Source organism: Papaver somniferum, chromosome 8, assembly GCF_003573695.1.
Source record: "Papaver somniferum cultivar HN1 chromosome 8, ASM357369v1, whole genome shotgun sequence".
In the NCBI taxonomy this organism is placed as follows: Eukaryota; Viridiplantae; Streptophyta; class Magnoliopsida; order Ranunculales; family Papaveraceae; genus Papaver; species Papaver somniferum.
The window spans coordinates 82,858,134-82,869,431 of record NC_039365.1 but is presented as its reverse complement, the minus strand read 5'-3'; the positions used below and the strand labels follow the sequence as shown (position 1 = coordinate 82,869,431).

At 39.8% G+C, this 11,298-nt stretch overlaps 1 long non-coding RNA gene and 1 pseudogene across 6 annotated transcripts; one reads left to right on the top strand and one right to left on the bottom strand.

The window, feature by feature from the left end:
- Window positions 1–305: 305 nt before the first annotated feature.
- LOC113301805 lies at window positions 306–4,450 on the bottom strand. 6 transcript variants are annotated; one of them, XR_003336491.1, is made up of 7 exons: window positions 4,059–4,450; window positions 3,448–3,596; window positions 3,256–3,349; window positions 2,667–2,738; window positions 2,406–2,499; window positions 1,895–2,033; window positions 306–1,274 (listed from the first exon to the last, which is right to left on the bottom strand). It is a non-coding gene; the product is annotated as an uncharacterized LOC113301805 (long non-coding RNA). The 6 variants fall into 6 exon arrangements; XR_003336492.1 differs by having other exon boundaries at window positions 2,667–2,734; XR_003336493.1 differs by having other exon boundaries at window positions 2,667–2,731.
- A 4,408-nt stretch (window positions 4,451–8,858) lies between these two features.
- On the top strand, window positions 8,859–10,793 carry LOC113305714 (annotated as a pseudogene).
- The last annotated feature ends 505 nt before the right edge of the window (window positions 10,794–11,298 follow it).

Sequence of the window (11,298 nt, the reverse complement as noted above, 5' to 3'; positions counted from 1 at the left end):
TTATATTTTGGAGGTATTGCTTTATTAAAAATGAGTAGGATTTTCGGTTGTAGATTCCATAATTTAAAGCAAATGCATTCGCCTCGCGGTAACTTTTTCCTTGAGATACTAAATTAGCGCTCCTGGAATTTAGGACCCTTTCATTAATTCAAACAGTTCAAAAGTATTTTCATGCCATAGGTTTATTCAACTCGGAAGTCACTCTTAGTTTTGAGATGGATGTTGTTGGCAGACTTGAAAATCAGGGAACCAAAATTCGAATGAACTTTGTGATTTTCTTAAAGAACAAAATTCCAATGTTTTGAGAATAAAAAGTAATATATTAAAGAACATCTTTTTTATATAAAGGACGAAAAACAGTGCTCGTCAAGAAACAGGAAAAACCAATTAAATTACATCATTTCAGTCTGCTCCCAATTAAAAATAAATTGCCAAACAGAGTATCCCCTAAATGAGTCTTCGTTAGAGCCTCCTAGAATAAGAGACTCTCTTACTGACAATATTAAGTTATCTTTTTGCTTGCTTCACATACAATCTAGTACTTCCTTCTTCCATAGCTCTGCACAAAGAGCCTTCTGACCAATAGTTCTACGTCTTCCCTGGAGTTTAATGGAGCACCAACTTCAGACTGAGTTTAAACATCCCTTGGTAGCACCCAACTTAATCCCAAAGACAAAATGAAGAAATTCTAGATATAGTTATACAACTCACAGTGCATCAGTATGCGACTTGTATCTTCCATTTTTGTTGAACACAATAATCATAGATAAGACAGTACTTGGACTCCCTGATACGCTGAAGCTTCACTCTTGAAGGCGAAGAATTATGACAAATTGTCCATGCTACAAGGGAAGCTTTAATAGGTAACCTCTTATTCCAAACCAAATTGTTAACGACACCACTGCATATGTCTTTAACTTGATCCAGCACCATCCTTTTATACAATACGCCAGAACCACAAGTTCCCTTCTATCTGGATTACAACTCCAGCACATCAATGCTCCCTACCAGATCCTAAAGCTGCTAAAAATATAATAGCCATTAATTTCCTGTTCATTACTGCCTCCTCTTGTGGGCTAATTTTGAACAATTTAGGTAAGAGAGAGATCCGCAGTTCTACTTGAAGGACCGTGCCACGATGAATTGACCGTGCCAAATACAATCCTAGAGGATCTACGTTTACATATGCTACAATGGATCGCCGTCGAGGTCCAACAACCATTCCTAATTTTGATGAAACACACATATCTACCGTCAGGCAGCAAGATACAAATCTGGAAAGCAATGTAGCTAGGATCAGCTAACAATTACATAATATATGTAAACTGACATGTATTAGTCCTAGCATTGCTAAATATATGTAAACTGACATGTCTTGGTAGTCCTAGCATGTTAGGAGAACAGTGATAGCCAATAGAATAGCTAATTTTTTAACAACATAACTCACTGTAATAGAAGAATGATACAGTAATGGACGTCATCAAGGAAAATTTCATGGAAAATTTGGCATCTTTCCCATTTCCTGCACCTACCTCCCATACGACTCGACATAACCGAGCAAATTAGAATGGATTGGACACTGTGCCATATGAATGCTTTGTCTAGAGACTCCAAACTTCCCCAATATAATGAACTGGTGAATAGAATTCATGGATCATCCACCACCCAACAGGAACCCTTACTATGTTTGCATTGTGTTTTGCTAAGAAATGAAAGTCCGCTTGTGTGATGAAATTGCATTTATGATTATGTGGTTGAAGTCAAAAAGAATAGAAAGAATGTTTATGTTCTACCAAGTCGCTATCACACACCCAGAGGTCTGACATTACTTAAAATAAAAGATATTAATATCATTTACTATAGACTTTGGGCATTAAGGGATAAGGAGAATTACACTGAAAACTTCTTTTTGCTTTTTGAAGTCCATATTCATTGCCATGGTAATCACCATGTATGTTGCCATTTAGTGTCACCTCAAATGCATCATATTCAACTCATCTTCATGTATGCTCTGAGCATCTTTTCAGAAGATACTTCAAAGAGTAGAAAACAGGAAGACAAACAACATTATGTCGAGTCCAAAATATAATAAAAAAGTAGTTAGAAACTAAGCACTTAATGGTAGTCAAATTAATGGTTGAACCTTATTAAAATTATCTTCTAGTATATAATCATGGAACATATAAAAGATGAACATGTCATATTCCAGCCATCATAATCAGAACCACATAACTGAGAACCAAAGAAATTGCTTTTCACTACACATAAACAGCGTTCTTTAAATCGAAGAAACCACACAGTGTAACATTGGTTTACACTTTTATGTGAATGGTTGCAATCCGTTGCTTCTTCATATTGAAAAAAACATTTTATTTTTTAAAAAAAAAGGAGGAAAAAAATCATACATGTATCATCATTGTCTCTATCAGTTATTTGGTACAGTCGACGATCTGATGCTCTTCCTCAATCGTTATTTTCTGCAAGGAACTCTTGTAGTATCTAACAAATAAACAGACATACTAAGAAGTTTGTGATAACAAAAATGGGATTCTTTGAATGAATTTATAAGATAGAATTAATCTGCTATTGTATCTCTGAAACATAGGAAGCAATGAATCCAGAGGATGTCATACTTAAACGGAGAAACATTGTATTCTGGTTCTTACCTTCAGCCAGTTTCACTCTCACTTCGTGCGGTTTGGCAAAATTTTGCCCTTCCGGATACTCTTCCCTGCTAACTAATAATGATTATATCGATTACAATTGAGAACACAATGAGGCTAAACTGAACAGATGTGCTCCAGATACTATGAAAGTGTTTCACAATCAAAAAAAGATCGATTATTTATGTCGTAGATCTGTCCTTCTCCTTTATTATCTGTTGTATGTCGATATAAAATGTGTTAACCCAATACTAATTGATTTTAGCATGTTAACTTCCAGACGGTAGTCATTATTCCTAATTAAGAATCTGATCTTATAATATTTTGGTTTCACATCCCCACTTTCTTTTACCAATGTTAGTATGCCTTTAAAACACGCAAATTTCTAATTTTCCATCAATTTTTTGAAAACACTTGGTACAATTCAATCAAACCACACGATGAAGACAATAATTATTTCTAACACAGCCCATAATCATAGTTCTATCTAATTACTTACAAATTTAGAAAGTAAGCGGATATGAGATTTAAACGAAGAGAAAGGGGAAAGAGAAAACATGTTAGCATATTAGAGAGAATTTGAAATTTATACCATTCTTCCGTTGAAATTCTTTCAATGTGAGGATTCTGGGAGCCTGTACGCCTTGGACGGATCTATGCACTACTGCAGAAGCCATTCTCACAACCTACATGAAGGCACATATGAAGTTACAATTTATTTTTCCTTTTTTATAAAAATGGCAACAATATCAACAACTCTTCACATGTTGCAAAAGCTACACACCTGGAATCACTGTGGCTGAGAAGTTCAGTAGAGGGAAGATGGAGGTAGATGGCCTGGAAATGTGGCGTTTGAGTGTGATGTGCCTTTGAAAAATCAGGCGACCTTTATATAGGATGCACCTCCTCATTCTTTCAATGCTAAGACAATTACTGGACGACGAAAAATGAAATGGCTGTTATTAATCATATACAACATGAATTAGGATCGAAACCGATAAATTTATCACATAAAGGAAGATGAAAGGCTAAAAGAACCGTGCAGTTCCTTTGGTTACTGTAAGAAGATTGTAACCGCATACGAACAAAAAACGTAAATAAATAAACAAAGCAGCTATATATCGTGATGGGACATTGATGTGGGAAGACTCAATCAGGCTAATATGCAAATAATAGGAAACATTGATGCCCCGACCAATTAGGTCAAAATCAGGAGCACCATGCCATAATGGTTAAAATTTAATGGACCATGTTTGATCAATTGAAAAGGTCCATACTATTAATGAATCAAAATCAAATTACAACACAAATAATGAACTAAAACTCTAAATTTCTGCGAATCAGAGAACCAATTGATACAGCAAACTAAAATTTAACATGATACAGCTTACTAACCAATTGGGTCCCGTTAATTTTAGATTTGCAGCACCGATTTCCCTGAGAACCAATCTGAGTTCTGCAGTTACGATCGAATTAAACGAAAGCTCAAAATCGCGACGAACATTCCCATGACCAACAGGAAGGAAAACGAAGAAGTAACTCAATGGTGGGCTATGTTGGGTAGCGCTAGAAAACGACCCAAGGACCACGCTCACCTACCAATTGCGTCCCGTTAATTTCAGATATGCACCATCGACTGATCCGAGAGCTAATCTGTTTTTGGTTCAAGTATATCATAAGCTACTGTGCTTTAATTTTTTTCTATGGCCACATCCTTCCCATGATAAGTCCTTCGATATTATCTCGATTGAGAAATATAGAGGCGAACATTCCCATGACACACGAAGGAAGACGAAGAACCAAGTCTAGGGTAGGTTATGTTGGGCAGCACCAGAAAACAACCCAACGACCACGCTCACTCGTTCATCCACCAAAACCTAAGACACACGTGCGGGTAATATGTGTGGTCTGGACAACCACATCCATAGATTTATCCTCGCCGAGAACAAATCCTGATCGCCACTAACACAGGCTAAGTTAGCCAAACTGTGCTTTATACTTAAGATAAGTTCACGAATAATCGTTTATAGAAAATAACCAACCTAAGTACGCGGACTAGGTACGCGGACTTAAGTACCCGGAATAAGTTTGTAAATGGTTTACAAACTCCGGCAGAATTTCTCGGGAAGAGAACCTCCGATAGTTCGCGGACTGGGTACGCGGACTCTGTTCCAGTTTTCCTGATCAACAAAGTATGCATACTTTGGTTCAAGGAACAAGGACTCATACATATATGTGTTACCACACAATGCTTATATCCAACAATGGTTATATATTCTAAACACTCATTTCAATCATTGAAACATTCTTAGAGGACGTTATATAGTTGTTATTCACAAACTATTTTTCGTCAAAGCCATTTTCAAGTAATTGAAACATAATATTACTTTCGTCACTAGGTAAAGATGAACTTAGCCAAAGCGAAAGCTTACCAATACATATTTCGAGAAATAGATAAGCGAGATAAACTCGACACGAAATAGCAAATGTGTATAATCAAAGTCTATATAGCAAAACAACTTTTGTCTCAAGATAGGAGATAAAGTAGATAGACTTTTGAGTGATAGATAAGTTTAAGTCTCTACATACCTTTTAATCGATGAAGTTCCACCAGTTCCTTGAGTAGTTCTTCGTCTTGTATGATGATCACCATGGAGTTCTTGAGCTCAACTACACTTTATATTCTAGTCCGATACTTAGCTATAGTAGAATAGAAATCAAGACTTATAGTTTTGATCACTAACATTGACAAACATGCTTGAGATAGCAACGCATTCGAGTTCGACCGAGCAGTGCTCTAACAATCTCCCCCTTTGTCAATTTTAGTGACAAAACTATTAATACATATGGAATACAAAAATAAATAAATAAACTTTTGTTGCTCTTCTTCCACATGTCTAATCTTCAACATTACTCGAAATCTTCGTCACTTCCAAGTACTCCAATGATTCCAAAGGTTGTCAGTTTAGCATCATCGTTGTTGAAAATTTGTAGCCATAACAATCAGAAAACAAGAATTTTCAATCATTGTTATACAGTGCCATAGTATTATTATACAACATCAAAGTTCAATTGTATCACAAGTTCGACAACAATACTATGGTGATATGTATCACTCCCCTTAGACAATACTCCATCTCACATGAAAACCACTCCCTCTTACCTAATGATCCGAAAACCATATGTATTTGTAGTGTGAACTATACATTAATTCTCCCCATTTTGTCAATTGGCAAAGGTACGAAAACGGGATCCTAACGAAAATTTCCATAGATACATTTCATGACCAAAAGCAAGCACATATCAAATTATTTAGATGCAATCATAAAGCCGAAGCTAAATGCTTTCATCAAGGAGTTTTTCATGCTTCAGACGATCTGGCTAATTCTATAAACTTCTTTCTATATAATTATAGACTCTTCTTCTTTCTTGGGCGTCCTGTTTTAGCGCGTTTCCAAAGTCAACCTAACCGGTTACGGTCCTCAGTAGCGTTTCCGACCAGGTGAAGAATGAAAAACGTCCTCTAACGCCCACGGGATAGGATCTTAAAAAGATCTGCAACGAATGTGTTGTATCTATGAAGATCTCTTTCCAGTTCAGACCCTAAATGCCATACCTTGCTGAAGGCGATTCATTAGAGAATCACGCACAGTTCCGTTTGACTGACTTAGTTCGTGATCTTGAATCAGCTGGTGATACTGGATAAATTGATACTAAGGAATTCGCTTCAATGCTAGGTGCATCTCGGCTACTTGGTCGATGAGTTGGTGAAAGTAAAGAAAGCGGAAATCCTTCAGATGATGGGTTCGTTGTTTTGTAAGCAGGAGCTGTTGAAAGAGAAAAGTGGCTTAAATCAAGTGAATCAGTTAGTGAGGAAAGTGTTGTTTCAGTTGGGCTAGTTTCTGTTTGTGCGTCTAGATCAACTGGTGGTGGTACTGAAATGGCAGGTGCTACTGGGGTAAGCTATGGTCAATCAGGTGGGTCGAGTGTTAGTGAAGCGACTACCATTATTGGGCCAGCCAAAGGATCTGCTTATGCAATGGAAAAGTGGACAGCATCCGGTCAGTCAGTTACGTCAGGTGTATATGGTACTTTATCGGGTGCTAGTGGAGCAACAACGTTAGATCGGTCAGGTTCATGAGCATCAGGTGGAAGTGGTCATAGGTCAAGGAGAACTCGATTTCGAATGTATTAATGGAATGGGTTCAGTGCTAGGTGCATCAGCAGGGCTTGGTGGTGAAGCAAGAGCTAGTGAACGTGAAATGCCGAAGTTTAGTATTGATACTGAAGCAAGGTGGGATGTTCTTAGGTCGTAAAGTACGGGATTACTTGGTATACTAATAAGGTTTAGTCAGCTTGAGCAGTCTGCTTATGTATCTGTTACTTCCAATCTTAGGTCTAGTCCCTAACATGGAATCTAAGAAACGTTGGAACGCGTGAAGCAGTTTCTGCACGTGAAACGAGTGCTACAAAGACTTAACTTAGAAAAAAAATGAGCATTAGTAGGCTAGCCCTTAGACTACACTAGAGGAAGAGAGACTTTCTTCAATAAAGAGAAAGATACACTAATCACTATATCAGGCATCGCTCGATTCTCTACAGGAGAAATAACAACTCGTCTAATGACATCATATGCTTACACTTTAACTGCCCTACTCACTTAAAGAACCCCTTCAAGGAGCAAGAGATTCGCTACCAACTGATCAAGGTACAGCGCACAGTCAAGTTCTTTCGTTGCACCGCATACGTTTTCATGCTTAGTCTATTTGTGGAGGAACGGGCCGGGACACAAGACCTAACTTTAGGTAAATGCGCGGTGCTTCTCATCGAAGGACAGTGGAAAGAAATGCATATAAGAGATTTGGGCTTTGCCCGACGTATCCGTATCATTAGCATTGGGCTCCCCGTTCCTTGAAATGGCTCCGAGACGAAGGCAATGAGATGCCAGTTTATACATATAAGGAAAAAAAGATCAAGCTTGTCAGCTCTAGAACTAATGCGTCATGGTTTCCCTGCTCGGACGGTGCCAACGACTAGCTAACGTCCGGTGCCTAATCCTTGAAGAGGGGGCTTCCTCGAACAATGTTCTATCTCACACCGGTCCTTAAGCCTTCCTCCTCTTTCTGCCGCCTACTATCTTCAAAGACGGCGATTGATACCTTGTCCCGCCCGCGACTGAAGGAACGAATAAGTGATGTGAGGCAAGCAGGCAATTCTCAAATACGAGACTGACATCTCTTTTATATCTCATTGTAGCATCTTCTTCTGGAGATCTAGATAAGATTCCAGGTTTTGCTCAAGATAAGATGGACGAGCTTCCGCGCATCTACTATGACTTTGTTCCCGGGGAAGGTCCACTAGAAATAGCATCTACATCCATCTGTGTTAGAGCTATAGAACTAGATTCTTAGAAGATTCACATACCTTCGATCATGAACCAGGCGCAATAGAGTGAGATGGCCCAGGGGAATTGGATGGATTGGATCTCTGGAATTGAGAAAGCTTGCCTCTGCCACGCCCTCCCACTGATTTGATCCATTTCAAGGTACGATGAGATGCTCTTAAAGGAAATGTCTTCTACTTAACCATATTGTCAGCAGCGAAGTTGATTTCTCTATAAGCGTGTTCAAAACGAATAGAGTCATATGAAGCACACGTTGCCAACCATCTTTGTCTCACAAACCATGGTATAGAACCATTAATGAAAGCTTGAACCACACTAGCAGAGTCAGTACGCACCAACACTCTTCTGAAACCCCACTGCACTGACCATTCAAGGCCTGAAATAGCTGCATTTATTTCATCCATATAGTTCGTATTAACTCCCACACCCAGACTCTGCGCACCCAGAACACTACAATCAGGTCCCCTTGCAACATTGCCTGCACCTGCATTACCAGGATTGCCACTCGAAGCTCCATCACATCAAAGAAGTAACTCATCTCTATCTTGTGGCAGCCAAAAGCATTCAACAAGCATTCAACTGGAGTAATGACTTTAGTTTTTCTATGCGCCACTCTGAAGTAATTAAGCACCTTCAAGTCTTCAACAGTGTTATGCATATACCCCTTCATTCTTCTTGAGTTATCATGAATCAACTGAAATACCCTCTGCCTTAATTTATACCAGTTTGCCTTGGCACCAACATATGTAATCTTGTTGCGCGTCATCCATAGCTCAGACCTTATGGCTAGAATGGCAACTAGCCAGAGGTATTTAATCATACGACTCCTCCCTTTCGCAGACCACCAGCTGCTCTTAGATCACTCAAAGCCCCATCCATTCCTGGAATAGTAAGGTAAGGAAGATGCGGTAAAGAGAGGTATGATGTTAGACCCACGAACCCTATCTTGCCTTTACTTAGACTCCTTCTCTATGACTCTGTTTCCCAATGCTCTGACTTCCCAGAGAAGGTAAGGTTCAGTGCATGCGCCTAAAATCAAGTACTTCGGTTCTGTCTTTAGCTTGGTTGGTCTTTCATTAGGCTCTCCTTATCTGGCAAACTTCGTACCAAGACGGACTACTCATATCCCTGACTTAGATGTTCTTCTACATATCTGATTGATAGACCATGCTACTTATGTCATTCTCTTCCTTGGGGTTGGGCGTCGTACTCCTTCTCTTCTAAAGCTTACACTTGTATGGGAACTTCCACTCTGAATTGATTCCTGAATAAATGAGCGGCTAAAGAATACGTAGATTCTAAATGGTTTGAGAGGTGTTTGGCAGGTATGTCACCTGACTCCGATAATCTCCCAATAGATGTAGAAAGATTAAATCATCAAGCAAATTTCAGAATCAATTGGTGAAGCTTCAGATAGGTAGAAAAGATGTGAGTATTAGCCTAAGTATTCCCAAAAGTTATAAAAGAGAAAATCTCTTTAATGAAGACGGTTATTGGATAGGCACTCAACCTAGAAATGTTTTTGAATTAGGTAATAAAGATACAAACATCATTGTCAAATATGTAGAAAGCAAATAAACTTTATACTTAACCAGATGAATAAGAGCCTAAAACTAAAGCAAGGCCTTAGCTTATCTAGTCGAATTCTTCTTTACAGGCCTCAGCCTTTTAAATCAAGTGACGGAAGAAGAAACATACTCAGTTGTTGTAATAATCCCCTACTTTTCCCCATCCATTAGAGTCAAAGGCCCGGAAAGGCTCTCTTTTTAATTAAGAAACGAATTTCTTTTATTTAACGTACCCCCCTAGCTGCCCCAATCCTTATATTGAAACTCCCGTCTCTTGGCCGGGTTGCTTATAGAATCTAATGTGCCTTCCTTCTTAGAACCTTTTGGTATGTAGTGCCCCTTAACTTTAGATCAGATCCACCGGACGAGAAACTCAATTCCGCACTGCTGCTGAGTCGTCGGACTTATCCACCAGGCCAAAAGGGACTGGGACAGGGGATTCGTGGAATTTATCTTTGTGGATTGCGTTGGGGGAAATCTACCAAAGCTAGGCAGATAAATAGACTCCTTTCCCACTGCTAAGGCAGAGCAAGAAACAAAATAAAATTATTTAACCAGTGCCTCGGCGGGTACTAAGAGTCCTCTCACTACCAACCAGCATACATCATCTGGATGGGTCTTGCCGGTATCAACAACGAGAAAAAAGAAGCAAATAGAAACAGCAACTCACTATGGCTCTTGGACCAGACAACGTCCTAGGTGTCAAGCTTGTCAGGGAATGCCTAGACGACGACGCCCGTCCTGGGCTGCAGTAAGTAGATCGAGAGGTCGTTCCGCCTCTTGTCCCCGAAGATGGGTAATATGTTCTCATACAATCTTGCTTCAATCTGACCTAGCTGGCGAGCGATCCCAGTTCACGGCAGAGAAAAAAACAGCAAGCGAGCGTACCTTTCTTCGCTTCTTCTCCACCAAGCATGAAAGTTTAAGGATAACTGTAGGTCAGTGTCTACCTAAGAAAACTCTGATTCGATCGGCCCCCCGGCTGGGAGGCATCTACCTCATCCCGATCACAAGGAGAGGTTCACCATGATGGGGTGTACTTATTTTGGGACCATCCTTTTTTGCGGCATGCTCCTCAGATTTACGGATTCCCAGGGGGCCTCAGACCCTACTTCTTTTTATGACTTCCACTTCTCGATCCCGGCCCGGTGACCAACCAGGGACTTTTTAGTGACTCGAGCGTATGCGAGAGGCTCAAAGAGACTCGACTGCCAAGGAGAGGGACGAAGGCACTTTCTTTTTAAAAAGGAAGGCCCTTCCTTGTAGGACAAGAAAGTCAGTTCCTCCCTCACATGTAGGACATATGAGTCTCTAAAGAGCCTTTAGGGATGAAGTCACTGGCTTTTCTAAAGACAGGGACAGATTTGCTTGTGGGCCGTCAAAAGTAGGTTTCTGAGCCCTCTAGCCCTGTAAGCCCACACCTGTGTAGAGTAGATCGTTCAACACCTGCGGCACACATTTTTGACTCATGGGCCCTAGTATCATAGGCAACCGAACGGCCGCCCCCCTAATTACTAGACCGACCTGCTGTAATAATTCCATAAACACCTAGTGAAGATATGGCAAACAAATAAAGTAGCCCTATGTTCGGATCTGACAACACCATACCATAATCAAAAGGTACAACGGCCCGAGCGGCCATACTTAACATGAATGTAGCCAC